General features: G+C 43.2%; 1 long non-coding RNA gene across 1 annotated transcript; it reads right to left on the bottom strand.

Annotated features, from left to right (window-relative positions):
• Positions 1-337: 337 nt before the first annotated feature.
• Positions 338-12,740, bottom strand: LOC121027174 (uncharacterized). Its single transcript, XR_005788587.1, has 3 exons — positions 12,216-12,740; positions 5,558-7,259; positions 338-426 (listed from the first exon to the last, which is right to left on the bottom strand). It is a non-coding gene; the product is annotated as an uncharacterized LOC121027174 (long non-coding RNA).
• Between the last annotated feature and the right edge of the window lie 2,035 nt (positions 12,741-14,775).

Here is a 14,775-nt window from a genome sequence, read left to right as displayed (position 1 = left end):
TAAGACTTCTGAATTTTCTTATTTTCCTCACGTGTCTGCCACGGAGCATCTCATGGTTTTAACCCTCCCTCTGGCTTGCTCTTGCTCTCTCTTTCCCATCTTACCCTGGGAATTGAAGTATGTACTCTGCAGTCTCGGTAACGTTGGCTTTTAGTGAGGCCACAGCACAAAATAATACATGACATTTTAAGCAATGTTTGAAGTGGGTGCGAGCCACGTTGTATGTTTCAAGACCGATATTCTTACAGAAGCCATTGTGGAAGATGACGAAAGGCAAATGAATCACAGGTGAGGGTGACACGAAACTAACGAAATAAAGAAAACGAGCAGACACAGATTTTAGACATGTGGTTTTTTTTTTATTCCTAACTAGGCTTGACACCACCATGTTTGGTTGCTGGTATTTTTTCACTCGTGTCTTCTGACCTTTTGGAAAAAAGAAACAAAGGAGTTACTCAAAGGAGTTACTCCGAGGGACCCACGTTTCAATTTCAACGTGTGGCACAGTTAGTTCATGGTAAGAGTCTAGTGGCCATCATACCTCCTGTCAGTGCTTGGTTTCTTCGTACAGCGGGTGCTGCTGGGATTGCATTTCATTGTTCATGGCAATATGACATTCACTTCCATAACCTTCTACATAGCTCCATTTCTGAACTGGGGCATGTAGTAATCGTACAATAAAATGAGTGAAGAAAAGAACTACCGACACATGGCTCTGGGAACCCTCCGATGCCCAATTTACTAGCCCAGATGTGCATGACTCTTGTAGACCAAAATGGTACCCCGAATGACAAAGATGTGAGCAGAGAATGAATTATTACCTAACTGATTAATACAGACATTGGTCTGTTTTCATAATTTTAGGTTGAAGAGACCCAGCTAGATGAAAACTTTGAAAAGCTGAATATAATACTTTATAAAACCAAAAGCACAATGAGTTGTTTTTGAAAAAACACCTGACTTTAGGGAACTGAATTGTTCATGGTGCCAAAACACCACCCCCCTGATTGATCTACTAACTGACGAAGGGAAAATGCATCTTATTAGTGAAAAGAGCCATGTTTGCCATCACATTAACTCAAGGACCAAACTGGGTGTCAACAGCAGTGGGGCAGCAAGGTTTAATGTGCTGCTGATCTCACACAATATGAAGCAGATAGTCTCACTTCTTCTTCAAAATGTATACCCTAAATCTCATCAAGACTAGACCCAAGGGACAGACAGAAGATAGAGGAGTAGGTTTAAGCTCCATGAAAAAAGAATTGGGGGCCCTGGGTGGCTCAGTCGGTTAAGAATCTGACTCTTGATTTCAGCTCAGGTCATGATCTCACAGTTTGTCAGTTCGAGCCCTGTGTGGGGCTCTGTGCTGACGGTGTGGAGCCTGCCTGGGATTCTCTCTCTCCCTCTCTCTGCCCTTCTCCCCTTGCACTCTCTCTCAAAATAAATAACTAGGGCCCCTGGGTGGCTCTATCGGTTAAGCGTCTGACTCCGGCTCATGTCATGATCACATGGTTCGTGAGTTCGAGCCCCACATGGGGCTCTGTGCTGACAGCTTGGAACCTGGAGCCTGCTTCGGATTCTGTGACTTCCTTTCTCTCTGCCCCTCCCCCACTCGCACTCTGTCTCTGTCTCTCTCAAAAATAAATAAAACGTGGGGCGCCTGGGTGGCTCAGTCGGTTGAGTTTCCGACTTTGGCTCAGGTCATGATCTCACGGTCCGTGAGTTCGAGCCCCTCGTCGGGCTCTGTGCTGACAGCTGAGAGCCTGGAGCCTGCTTCAGATTCTGTGTCTCCCTCTCTCTCTGATCTTCCCCCATTCATGCTGTCTCTGTCTCAAAAATAAATAAACATTAAAAAAATGAATAAAACATTTAAAAAATAAAAAAAACAAAAATAAATAACTAAACTGTAAAAAAAAAAAAAAAGAAAAGAAAAGAAAAAAAAGAAAGAAAAAGAAAAAAAAAAGGAAAAGAAAAAAAGAATCCAAAGTCCAGAACTGGATGTTCTAGAAGACAATTGGCCTCAACTCTTCAAAAAGCCAACATGGCATATGGAAACTGCATATGTATGATATTCTAGATTTTAAAAGACTAAAGGGGCACCTGGGCGGCTCAGTCAGTTTAACATCCAACTCTTGATTTAGGCTCAGGTCATGATCCCAGGGTCGTGGGATCGAGCCCTATGCCAGGCTCCACACTAAGTGTGGAGCCTGCTTGTGATTCTTTCCCTCTCTCCCTCTGCCCCTCTCCCCACTTGAGCTCTCTCTCTCTCTCAAATAAAAATTAAAAAAATAAATAAATAAAAATAAAAAGACTGAAGACGTAATTGTATGTGCTATTCAGCTGGATTCTAAATTGGAAAAAAAATCTATAAAACCAACATTATAATATTTTTTTTAATGGTAACTCCAGTCAATGTTATAATTTAAATATGGACTGGGTATTACATGATACTAGGGCATTAATATTAACTTATTAAGTGGCATATATTATAATTTGGTTATGTAAAAGGATGTGCTCATTTTTTCGCAGATGTATACCTAAGTTCTTGGGGGTGATTAACTTTAAAATGGTCCAACAACAACAAAACATATGAGGCAGAGATAGCACAATGATAACTATTGATTACATTGGGTCATGGGTATCTATTGTACTATTTTTTTTTCTATTTCTCTGCATTTTTTTTTTAAATTTTTTTAAGTTTATTTATTTTTGACAGAGTGTGAGCATGAGCTGGGGAGGTGCAGAAAGACAGAGGGAGACACAGAATCCGAAGTAGGCTCCAGGCTCCAAGCTGTAGGCACAGAGCCTGACGCGGGGCTCGAACTCACGAACTGTGAGATCATGACCTGGGCCGAATTCGGACGCTTAATTGACTGAGCCACCCAGGCACCCCTATTTCTCTGCATGTTTGAACATTCTTATGATAAAAAGAAAAAGCTTACTTTTATTAATCTGAAAATTGGATGTTTCAAACTAGTTTCTCCCCATCTGTGGATCAGATACACCTGCCAAATCTACCAATAATAATAATAATAATAATGAAGTGGGGGTGCCCAGCTGGCTCAGTTGATAGAACATGCTATTCTTGATCTCAGGGTCATGAGTTAAAGCCCCATGTTGGGCAAGGAGCCTACTTAAAAAAAATAAATAAAAAAGGAACAAACAAAAAATAAAATTAAAATAAAGTAAATGAATATATAAATATTAATCATTTAAAAAAAATTTAACTAGAACCTGTGGCCCTCACATGAAAAGTCGTCTACTGGCAAGAACAATAACAAAAAGGCAACAATTTAAACTAAACCACATCACCTTCTTTTAATTATCTTTATCTCATGAGGAAAAAACCCCAAAACTTGAAATGGCAATAGTGCCTGGTTTTTATGTAAGTTACAATCAAAATAATTGATTATTTGCTGTTCTTCTTAATGAACGACTTTTAAGTAGATGGTTTGAAAGTGAAAACGATCTTGCTCATCACAAAGTATCAACTTTTCAGGACGAGTTAGTTGAAGCATAGACTACCTATCAGTAAAAAGAGAGTCAAACTTCAGGAAATGCCCATAATTTGTACATAATTGTGCCTGTTTGTACATTAATTACATAATTTGGTCCTCACAGATATTTTCACCAGCCCACTTTCCTATCTGGATGTATGTATAGAGTATGCTAATTCAATTAAATACTTATATTTTCCTACATACATTTGACTTAAATTATCCTGATCTGGTAATCAAATGGTGACTTATAAAATTGCTAAAATCCATTTCCTGTAATAATAAAGTGATTGTCGATTGGGCATAATGAAAATGGCACAGGACCGGTAGTTATAAGACATCCACGGTAGGCACACTCAAACGCTTGTATACTACATAAATATCTGTTTGACTTTGTGCAAATCTTTAATCTTCTTGGGCTTTAATTTTCTCATTTAAATATGCCATGGTTAGAATAAAGGCTCTTAACTTGGATTGGAAGGATCCATGGATCCCCTGAAACTAAAATATTGATGTATAGAAGCATGGAGAAGCATTAGTATAGAAGCATTTTTCTGAGGAGGGGTATGGTAGGCTGGGTATATGAGTTTTGGCACCTCTCACTCAAAGGTATTTTCTATTTCCCTGACCACTGATCTAAGGTGGCCCCGTGACTCGCTCTGACCGATTAGAACCAGACAGAAGTGATGTTATGTGACGTCGGAGCCTTGATCTTGCAGCTTCTGCTTGGGTTGTCTTGCAATGCTGCCCTTACTATGTAAATCAGAGCCTACTCTCCTGCTGGAGACACGTGGTTCAGCTGACAGCCAGCAACAACCGCCAAACGTGTGACTAAGGCAACCTGGGACCGTCTATCCTGAGTTAAGCTATACGTGACCGAAGCTACCTGAGTGATCCCAGACAAAACCGGCAGGAGAACCACCCAGATGGACACAGAAACGAATCGTGTCTGAACAAATGAACAGTAGCTGTTTTAATCCGTTAAGTTTTGGGATAGTGTGTTATACTATACTATCTAACCATTTCTAAAGTGCATTTATCTAATTCTCAAAGGTTGTAAACTTCTGAATTTGCATTATGTAAAATTGTATGATTCCTGGGGCACCTGGCTGGGTCAGTTGGAAAAACAGGGGACTCTTATTCTTGGGGTCGTGAGTTCGAGCCCCACAATGGGTGTAAAGATGACTAAACAAACAAACACACAAATAAATTTTTGTGTTTCCTGTCTCCAGTCTCTTCATGAACTATGTCACAGGTAGGCTTTAACTTGGCAAGTCTTACATTCAAACTGCATTTAAAAGTAAATTCTAGAATTTTTGAACTGAAGAACCAGCAGGTCTTTGAGTCTATAGTTCACGGTTCCTCTTTCATTCTCCCTAGTTTTTAAAGATTAAAGCAATTTCACTTGAAAATTCTATTAAGGTTCTGGTCTGTTATTTCCAGTGCTTGAGTTTATTTAGGACAGCTAGCATTTGCTCAGTGATCTTATTTTTCAATTCCTTCTTACCAAACTTCCTCCCACACTTTCTCGTCTAAAGAATAAAATGGCGTCTGAGGGTGTGGCCACCTTGTATTTTCACCATTGACACAACCTCCACCTGAAGCGATCACAGCCCTGCAGGGATTCTACACGTTCCTGCATTTGTTTCAAACAGCCCTCTTTGTCATCTAGGATGTTAGCCTCCTTCTGGATTTAATCTTTCCGGCTCTTCCTTTCTCACATATTCGTGACAGAGTTTTTATACCCATGCTTGTTTTTCTAGATCATCTTTCACATTTTACATATACCATCTAAAAATACATCCGCTTTCAGCAGACACCTTCCTGCAGGAACACACTAAATCTTTCTGGCTACCTCCTTCCTTTTTCTTTCCTTCTTCTTCCTCCCCCTCCCCCCAACCCCGCCCACCGTCTATGACCATTTACAATAGTAGCATCTGAATTTTATTTTGAGGACTCTCCCCTGTTCTTTTCGGAATCTCAGATGGGAGGGTGGTGGGGCGTGAGGATCAAAGTCCCGCTTTTATAATTTCCTGAGATATTTTAAAACTCCCACTAACCGAGTGTGTGTCTGGCAGTGACCACATCCCTCTGGAATTTTCTGATGGCCAGGTGGCCCTCTTCCAGGATTCCTGTCACTTCTGATTTTCCACACAGGGCCTCTGAGTCGGCCAGAATTAGAAGCAGGGTGTTAATCCTCATCACTTCCTCTGCTTTCTGAAAGATGAAATTATCGTGCGGGTTAGTGATTCTCAACCTGGCTGCACATTCAGATCATTTGGGGGTACTTAAAAAAGAAGTCTGGGGACCTACCCTGAGAAATTCTGCTTTACTAAATTAGAATGGGTGGAGCCTCCCTATCAAAAAAAACAATTTTAATTCTGGGATTATTCTAATGTGCAGCCAGGGCTGAGAACACTAAGTGAGGCAAATCATGGATTTATCGGATGTTGTGAGTTTAGAAATTGAAACATCTGGCAGATGCCTGGAGAGTGGAAGCCCCCATCATTAAGATTCTGGATGCTTCTCTAGTCCATTAAGTTTTAACACAGGCAATCTAGTTCTAGCGTGTCTAAACAGGATAATGACAACCAGAACCATGATATTACTTTCTGATTGTTGATATCAACCTCAACACAGCTCTAACATCTTTAAACAAGATGAGGCCACGGGCGCGTGGGTGGCTCAGTCGGTTGAGCGCCTGACTCTTGATTTCAGCTCAGGTCATGATCTCACAGTAGTGAGATCTAGCCCCAAGCTGGGACCCTGCACTGTGTGAGGACCTTGCTTGGGATTCTCTCTCTCTCTCTCTCTGTCTCTCTCTCTCTCTCTCTCAATTTCTGCCCCTCCCCCCATCTTGCACACACACTCCCTTAAAAAAACACATAAAATGAATAAAAATTAAAAAAAAAAAAAAAAGACGAAACTACACAGCAAAAGGTCCTTTGAAAAGTTCAGAAGACATTAGGGACATTAGCTTTTCTGAAATTCCAAATAAAGATGAACTACATTGCCTTCGATGGTTTCCCTTATTAGTTTAAGGGAGTCATTTGACAAAGGAAGTAATTTAAAATGAGAAAATGAAGCCAAATGGTTTCTCCTTCTTTGGTCAGTTTTCTGGATGCCTATTCTCCACTCGTCAAAAGGCAATTGAGATGTCAAATACATTCGATCTTCGAAACTCTTACCACACATCACACGCACCACACATTTGGGCTTCTGAAAAAAATCTTAAACTCTCATTGGTAGTTATTATCAATGCAAAATGCAATTTTGCAAAATTGCAAAGGCAATTTTCCGTGAGGCGATGGTTCTTTCACCATAGAAACGGCCTTGCTTCTGGTTAGTGGCAGAGCCGATTTTAGGGGTCATTCTCAGAGGTAGGCTGAATGTCAGCCAAACTGGGGCCTCTGAGGGTGAGCGACACATCAACCCCGAAGCTGCAGGACTTGAATACGCATCTCTTCAAAGGGCCTACTGAGGGCAGGGCTGTGTCTCAGCAACCACAGCCCAAGCTGGGAGCCAACCGGGCGCGCTTGTGCAGCTTGGTGGGTAGGCCGCGTCCAGCACTGCAGGCATTCAGCCTCCTGGGAATTAGAGACGCCCCTGGGAGAACTCGAGGATGCGACTGTCCCGAATGTTCGCTTGGGGCATGAGAGGCATCCAGTGTCCCAAAGCGCTAGCTCTAGTCTGTTCTGAGTTAGCCGTGTAGAAACTGCTATCTGGGGACGGCGGAGGTCCAGAGGTGTGCTCTATAGCAATCTAGAAACAGAGAGACAACAGAAAGGATACGCCACATTCTCATGTTGAAACACTGCGGCTGCTTTCAATCAAGCAGGTCCTCGCGGAATCACACGCATTCTGTCAATAATTCAGTTTTGCAAATGTCTGGCAATTCGCTTTCATCGGACAAACTCTCGGTAACGTGTTTCTCCACGTTCTAAAGAAAGCACATGCAGAAAATGGTGTCGAGTGACACGAAAGGGCGTGCTTTGAAACCGTGGACACTTAGAAAACTAGTGTTGGTCCTCTCCCCGACTCTAACTCATGCCATCTTGCGCTGGGATTACGGGAGTTTAAAAACAACGCATGAGACGATGGTGGAATGAAAGAGAACGCCTGCCAAAACAAAACGGAGCGAAGGGCACAGCGAACACAACCGATACGGGATTTCCCAAAATTGGTAGGTTTAACTCGGGCTGAGAGTTACTTTAAGGTCTCTTTTCATCTTACTTAGCTGGACAGACCTATAAACACACAAATATTTCATCATCCACTGCCAAATACCAACACCGAAAACAATACACACTGCAAAAACTGCAGATTCGTGCAGGAGTGTTTACAGAAGCTTTAAAAATACTCAAGTTACATTCCTGCTCCTACAAAAATTGTGCCATCGTTCTGAGCAACTCTGTCGGCTCTCCTCGAGAAAAGAGAAGATTCCTACTGCTTCACATTAAGGTCCACATATTAGCAGAGGAATTACTGGTTATGACTGATGGAAAACAGATCGAGTATTCTTTCAATTAAAAACAAGTACGTTCTTTTTAGAAACCATTTGCCATAGGAAAGCGGGCAAGTTCAGATCTCAGGTGCACATCACTCTTGCTTCTTCTCCCTCTTTCCTTGGAAATGCAGCACAAAGCACACTTAGTACCTCTCATGTTTTGGTTTTGCAAGCAATCCAATCTCCCGGTTTCATCCTAAACCAGTAGGCGACTTTGGTACAATCCAACCAGGATTGCCCAAATGACCAGGATCAAAAGAAGACATTCTGCCTCTTCACTTGAATGGAGTCAGTGTGAATCAATTTAAAATGTCAAACTTGATTTCTATAAAACAGGCTTGAAAAGCAATACTGTTTGGTTAACAAAGAGGTTAATGAGGAAAATGTAATCCCCACTCGAATGGCATTGGAATGCAAAGCCACATTTATTTGCATGTGTGGTATCTGTAAAAGGTCCAAGGAATTTTGTTTTTGGTGTTTTGAATTGTTTATAATGTTTTCTCTTTTTATTCCATCGACTAACAATTCCCAGAAATGATGGAAATCAAAAGATGGAAAAATATAAATGCATTTGGGTTCTAAGAAAATTAACCAGTTGCAACATCAGCTCTTGCCACAGTTCATAAAGCAGGTGATTATGGAGACAATAAAGAGAAATGCTATTAAATCAGTAAAAAAAAAAAATAAAAAAAAAAATCCCTCAAATCTTGCCAATTCTGTGATTGCGCCTAAAAGTCTGGCACTCCAAAACAGTCCATGCCAAAATTTGCAACAAAATTTCGCTAATAATAATTGTTATTTGCAAGCATATAGTGTAGATATGCCAGGCTGCAGGACATGAAACACACTGGATAATTTCTTTGACCTTTTTATGTTTTATTGTATCATTTACCAAAGTGTCAAATAAAACAAATCTATTATCTTAAAATCAACACTGGAAAGGTCACTGACTTTTCAATAGACCAGTTTTTCATCACACTTTCAGATTATTTTCTTGCACATTTCAGGGTTGGGATCTGCTTCATTAAGAAGCTGGGTTTCAAAACAACCCCTTGTCCCTCAGGCCCAGCAGCCAGAGCAGAGCACTGTGCTGCGAGCCACAGGCCATCAATTAACAGTGGGCCAGGCCCTTGGAGCGAGGCACGTCTTGGCAGAAAGTCCGCCATATTAACGTTCAGGCCTTGGGTCTCATTTACTATAGAGTAGCTTCCCGATTGCAGCTATGTGCTAATGCGTTACCTTTATTTAATAACCATTAGGATTACCATTGCCTAAACTTTTATTTCAATGCCTTGATCTGTCACATGAATGTCTCCCCCAGGCCTTCATAGATGCAAGAATAAAAATGAGACGAAAGTTAACCTATTTATGGCCTCTCCTAATATTTCTATTTCTGACAAAATCTTTTAGATGCATAGAGCAATATAATTCTACAAAGTCTCTTCTGAAACCTCTGTTTCCCTTGCCTAAAGTTTTCTGAGGGTAGGACCTCCTTTGGAGTAATGCCCTGCCCCCTTCTCCCCCATGTGAAGGTGGAGGGGCAATTTGATTGGTACATTTGGAAGAAGGACCTGGGCATGCCCAGTCCAGCCCTTTGGGACCAAACTCAGGCTAGGATGAGAGGTGTGATTCACTAGGCCTCTAGAATCTCAACCCCTTCACGGAAGTAAATTAACCAGTACAGAATTAATATAAAAACAGAAGTTTAAGCAACATGTCCATTCTGGATTCCTATAGCCCTGCTCCACACTCTTTACTCTGGGCCCCCCCCCCCCCCTATCTGGAGCCACTAGATAGATGTATGTATCTGCATCATTGCTGAATGTGATTAGAGGGACTGAGGACCAAAGACAGTCATTTCCACGCCTACTTCATTGCCAGGGCCAGTCTCATGACCACAGCTGTGTGCCACAGAGTGGGGATGTGTGTGCCTCCTGCAGAGAGAGGTACCATGCATTTGTGAACAATGACACAGTTCCAGAGCAATCAACTCCTTCTGGATAGAAATTAGTTAAGTGATGTATATATTTGCTCTTGTCTCTGCTCAGGAAGAACTGATGAGTCACAGAATCAGCTCCTGAATAATATCTGCAGGTTCAGGGCCCTAAGGTGGGGTTTTAGGCAGCAAGGTGGACAGAGGGGACGGGCCCATTCTCTGTGCTGCAGCAGAAATTTGCAATGTCCACTCAGCTCCCAGATCACACCGGGTGAAGCAGATTTGCCCAAGTAACTCAGCATTTACTCTCAGGTCGGAAACTGAAAACTCATTACCTTGCCTTCAACAGGTTATAACCTCATCATGGAGTGAATGCCCAGAAGTTAGAGCACAGTACAGGACAGTACACAATCAAGCATCAAAATTGACCGGACAGAGTCACTGAGCCCTAGTATAAATTTTTCGCCTGAACTCTCCCAAAATTCCTGTCTTTCCTGCTTTGCTGTGAAAATCAGAACAGGAACCAGCAGAAGTGAGGCTATGTCCACACTCCCCTCTTGATAGCAGGCAGGTTCCCTGGGATCAGGCTCACCACTCCCAAATTTCCCCCAGCTGAGGACAGTCATCTCACCACCCACAGGGTCTCTGCCACCGTCTGCCCACACTAACCCAGACCTCAGGTTCCTGAGGGAACATAGCTTTGTTCCCTGGGTCAGTCAGGGTTTGACACAGGAAACAGAAGACCCTTTAGATCTTTCAAACTCAGAGGGATTTAAAGAAGTTAATCAAGTGGAAGGGTTGGAGGAGTAGAGTCGGGGGCTGCCGTCAGAGGCCCCCTCACCACAAAGCTGGTGACTAGACAGTGAACCCTGGAATGCAGCCACTGCCCATACTCATGCCTTCCAGAGCCCTCTTAGGCACCCACAAAGCTAAAGGAAGGGAGTGTGCTCTTTTTTGCCTTTCGATCCTTTGTGACTGCATTTCATTCTCAGAACCTAGATTGTACCCTGAATCCTCGCTGCAAAGATGACTGGAGTGCTTTTATCTTTCCCCGTAAGTCGCCTTCCTATTCCACACCCTTCTCAGAATTTTATGGAGCAAAACGGTTCTCAAGGTTGGTCCTGAGACAGCAGCAGCAGGATCGCTTGGGAACTTTGTTAGGCAAATCCTCAAGCCCCACCCCACACCTGGTAAGTCCAAAATAGGTGTGGAACCCTGCAAACTGTGGTTTAAAAAGCTCCCCAGGCAACTTGATGCACGCTAAAGTTTGAGAACAACTGCTAGAGGGAATTAGATGTTTCTGGAACAACAAGACATGGAAAACAGTGCCCGGAGGATTACTAGGGGCGAAAACAGCATACATCTCAGCTCAGCTAACTAGTCCTAGTATTTGAAGTGAGAAAGGGATGTCAACCCTTAAATGGTTGACATTAAGGGCTTAATGGTTTAATGGCTTAAACCAATTAAGGGTTGCCATCCCTTAGGGCAGGCTGTACCCAGTAGGTCCACTTACCAGGAAATAGGAGAAAGAGCCAAAGGGAGCCATTACCTTTAAACACAAAATGACCTGGCCTCTAGTAAATATGGTTTAATCAGGGCCCTAAAACAGTAATAGTATCTGCTCCTCTGCAATGCTGGGACAGAGAGGATGAAGGGCAAAAGCATTCCTTACCCCCAACATCAATCACTGAGCTCCTAACTTGCTTCTCAGGGTTCAAGGTTATTCTACCTGCTCTTGTTAAGATAATGAGTCTCTTTGGGGATCCTGGATGGCTCAGTCGGTTGGGTGTCTGACCTCAGCTCAGGTCATGATCTCACGGTCTGTGAGTTCGAGCCCCGCGTGGGGCTCTGTGCTGATGGCTCGGAGCCTGGAGCCTGCTTCCGATTCTGTGTCTCCCTCTCTCTCTGCCCCTCCCCTGCTCATGTTCTGTCTCTCTCTGTCTCAAAAATAAATAAAAACATTTAAAAAATTAAAGGAAAAAAGATGAGTCTCTTTTCCAAAACGCACGACTCCAGCCACCCCTCCCCCTACCCTTTGGGAGAGCGGGACAGTCCTCCCACACCTAGTTTGAATAAGCAGGCTTGTGCTTACGTCTTTGCTTCAAGATCCCTATGGTAACCTTCCTCCTGCTACCATTCCTCTCTGAGGCCTGGGGCTCCACGTGATCCTTTCCTGCCTATCTTCTCCCTGGGGCCTGAAGCCTGCCTCCACCTCTTCTCTGGTATAGTCTTCACAATCAGGAAAGAACCACGTTGAGATTTTAAAATTGGATACCTGGGGTGCTTGGCTGGCTTAGTCGGTAGAGCATGTGACTCTTGATCTGCCGGTTGTCCCAGACCGGTTGGGCTTAGAGATTACTTATAAAATAAAATTTAAAAAAAAATTGTCTTAATTAAAAAAAACCTGAGCACCCACTTCCCAATCTTATTTGCATTGTGGGTCATGCTCAGTGTGGAATCTGCAAGGGTGATAAATACCCACTCTAGCTCAGTGTAGAGCATCAGAGGGCAGCAGGGGCTTTAGCTTTGCACCCCCCAGTCAAAAAGCATAGTACTGATGGGAACCTGCCTAGAGCAACAAGGATTTTTCTAAAAACCACAGCTTTCAAGCTCCTTTTTAATGTAGTCCATGATAAGAAATACATTTTACATTGTGACCCAATACATACATACAACACATAAATGGGGGGAAAAAGATTTCTGAGAGAATATTTATTCTTACATGCTTCTGATATTTTTTAGTCTTTCCCATTTTCTTTAAAAAAAAAAAAAAAAAAGTACCGACCAGGGGCGCCTGGGTGGCTCAGTCGGTTAAGCGTCTGACTTTGGCTCAGGTCATGATCTCTCCGTTTGCGGCTTTGAGCCCCGCGTTGGGCTCTGCGCTGACAGCTCAGAGCCTGGAGCCTGCTTCGGATTCTGTGTCTCCGGTCTCTTGGCTCTTCCATTGCTCAGGCTCTCTCTGTCTCTCAATAATAAATAAACGTTAAAAAAAAAATTAAAAAAAAATACTGATCAAAATCCCACAGTGCTGATTTCATGAGTCACTAATGGTTGGCAACCTGCAGTATGAGAAACCCTGCTCTAAGCATACACTGTAATAAACAACACCAGCACCATATAAAAAGCAGCATTAATAGCACACTGTCATCATTACTAATGTTGTTGAGTGTTCTGTGTGTTTGTATGTATGTTACTGTCATTTCAATTAAAATCTTAAAATTGCTATAGGCCATGATACCAACTCTACTTTTAGTATTCCTGCGAATTGAAAAGGAGGGAAAAAAAAACCTTTTATTGAGTTCATCTTAACTTCGAATTTGGTGATGATTTGCAACAGCAGCCCTTGCGTATGGCTAAATTCTCGTTACCAGATTAGTAGTTATTTGCTAGGCTTCAACCAACATTTTTGTTCAGCGATGTTTGGTTTAGATCAAGTAAGTCGATATGCTCGTATAATGGAGTCTCTTCCTTCTTCCTGTTAAACGACAGTAGTTCAAAGACTGGAAACATTGCAAGAATAAAAATGGGGTTTGAAAACTAAAACGGGTGCCTTCCTTAATAGCTTCAGACCCTCCGCTGTCATACGAGGGAATCTTAGAGCCCTCCTTTCCCAGCTGGGAGGATTTCTACTTTTTTAAAAATTAACATGCACCTACTCGGTTACTTCGGAGTAGGTAGGCCACCCCACACGACACCCAGAGACACGATCTTGCACCCCCCGCTACGCGCACACGGAGGGGCACGAGCCCTCCCGGACGCACGCGTCATCTGCTGCACAGACCGATACAGGATGCTGGCAGATTGGAACCGGCCTTAACCTCTCCTCGCTCTCCTTCCCCAAATCAAAACCCACCGTAAACACCGCGTAGAGCCAGGAAACCTCATGGCTTTAATTATTTCCGTTCCCCGAGCTCCATGTGGCACACAGGACACCTCGTTTCCCTTTAGGCTTGCCGTCATCCTGCGAGGGGTGCGGAAGAAGAGAAAAGCACGTGTCCCTTTCCGCAGAGCCGAGGGCGCAGAGCGGAGGGCGCAGAACGAAAGAGCTGGCCTGAGGTGGTGCCCTTCTTCCAACTCTCCTCCCCCCCTGAGCGCGGCAGGAAGATCCTCCAGCTCTAGCAGGGGTTGAGAGTTGGCGCCACCTGGCTTTTTAAAGAAGAACGGGATCGGGAGGTGGATGAGGTTGAGGATGACCCAGCGCCCTCCTTTCCAGCGCGCGCATGAGCGGCGTTTAGAAAAGCCGTGGTGCGCCTTCCACTTCAAAGCTCCCAGGGCAGCCGGGCAGCTGGCAACTGCGCGCTACGGAAGGAGAGGCAATTACCCTGCCGGGAACTAAAAAAAAAAAAAAAAAAAAAAAAAAAAAAAAAAAAAAAAAAAAAAAACAAAACACAAAAAAAACCGGGAACTGATGTTGGAATAGCGGATTCCACATTTAAGGCAGGCCCAATGTGCAGAAATAATTGTGGCAATTCAAAGCGTTACACATAAGCACCGATCAGTTTACACATTGGTCAGCTCTGGCTCGTTTGTATCAATCACTCTGTGCAAACTTCCTACACTGGCCCGTGGAAAAAGAAAGAAGACGGGAGAGAGGGCATCCTCGGGTTCTGATCTCCACTCGGTTGCAACATTGGAAAGGAGGCATTTTGTGAAACAAATCTGTGCCTCGGTTTGTTCACATGCAAAATGGGGGAAACAATGCCTTCAATAACTGCTCCAAGTGACCCATGTAAAAAAGAAAAAGAAAGAAGGAAGGAAGGAAGGAAGGAAAGAAGAAAGAAAGAGAAAGAAAGAAAGAAAGAAAGAAAGAAAGAAAGAAAGAAAGAAAGAAAGAA

The sequence above is a fragment of the Herpailurus yagouaroundi genome, unplaced genomic scaffold (assembly GCF_014898765.1).
Source record: "Herpailurus yagouaroundi ecotype Mexico unplaced genomic scaffold, PumYag 28, whole genome shotgun sequence".
In the NCBI taxonomy this organism is placed as follows: Eukaryota; Metazoa; Chordata; class Mammalia; order Carnivora; family Felidae; genus Herpailurus; species Herpailurus yagouaroundi.
This window is presented reverse-complemented; position numbering and strand designations above follow the sequence as displayed.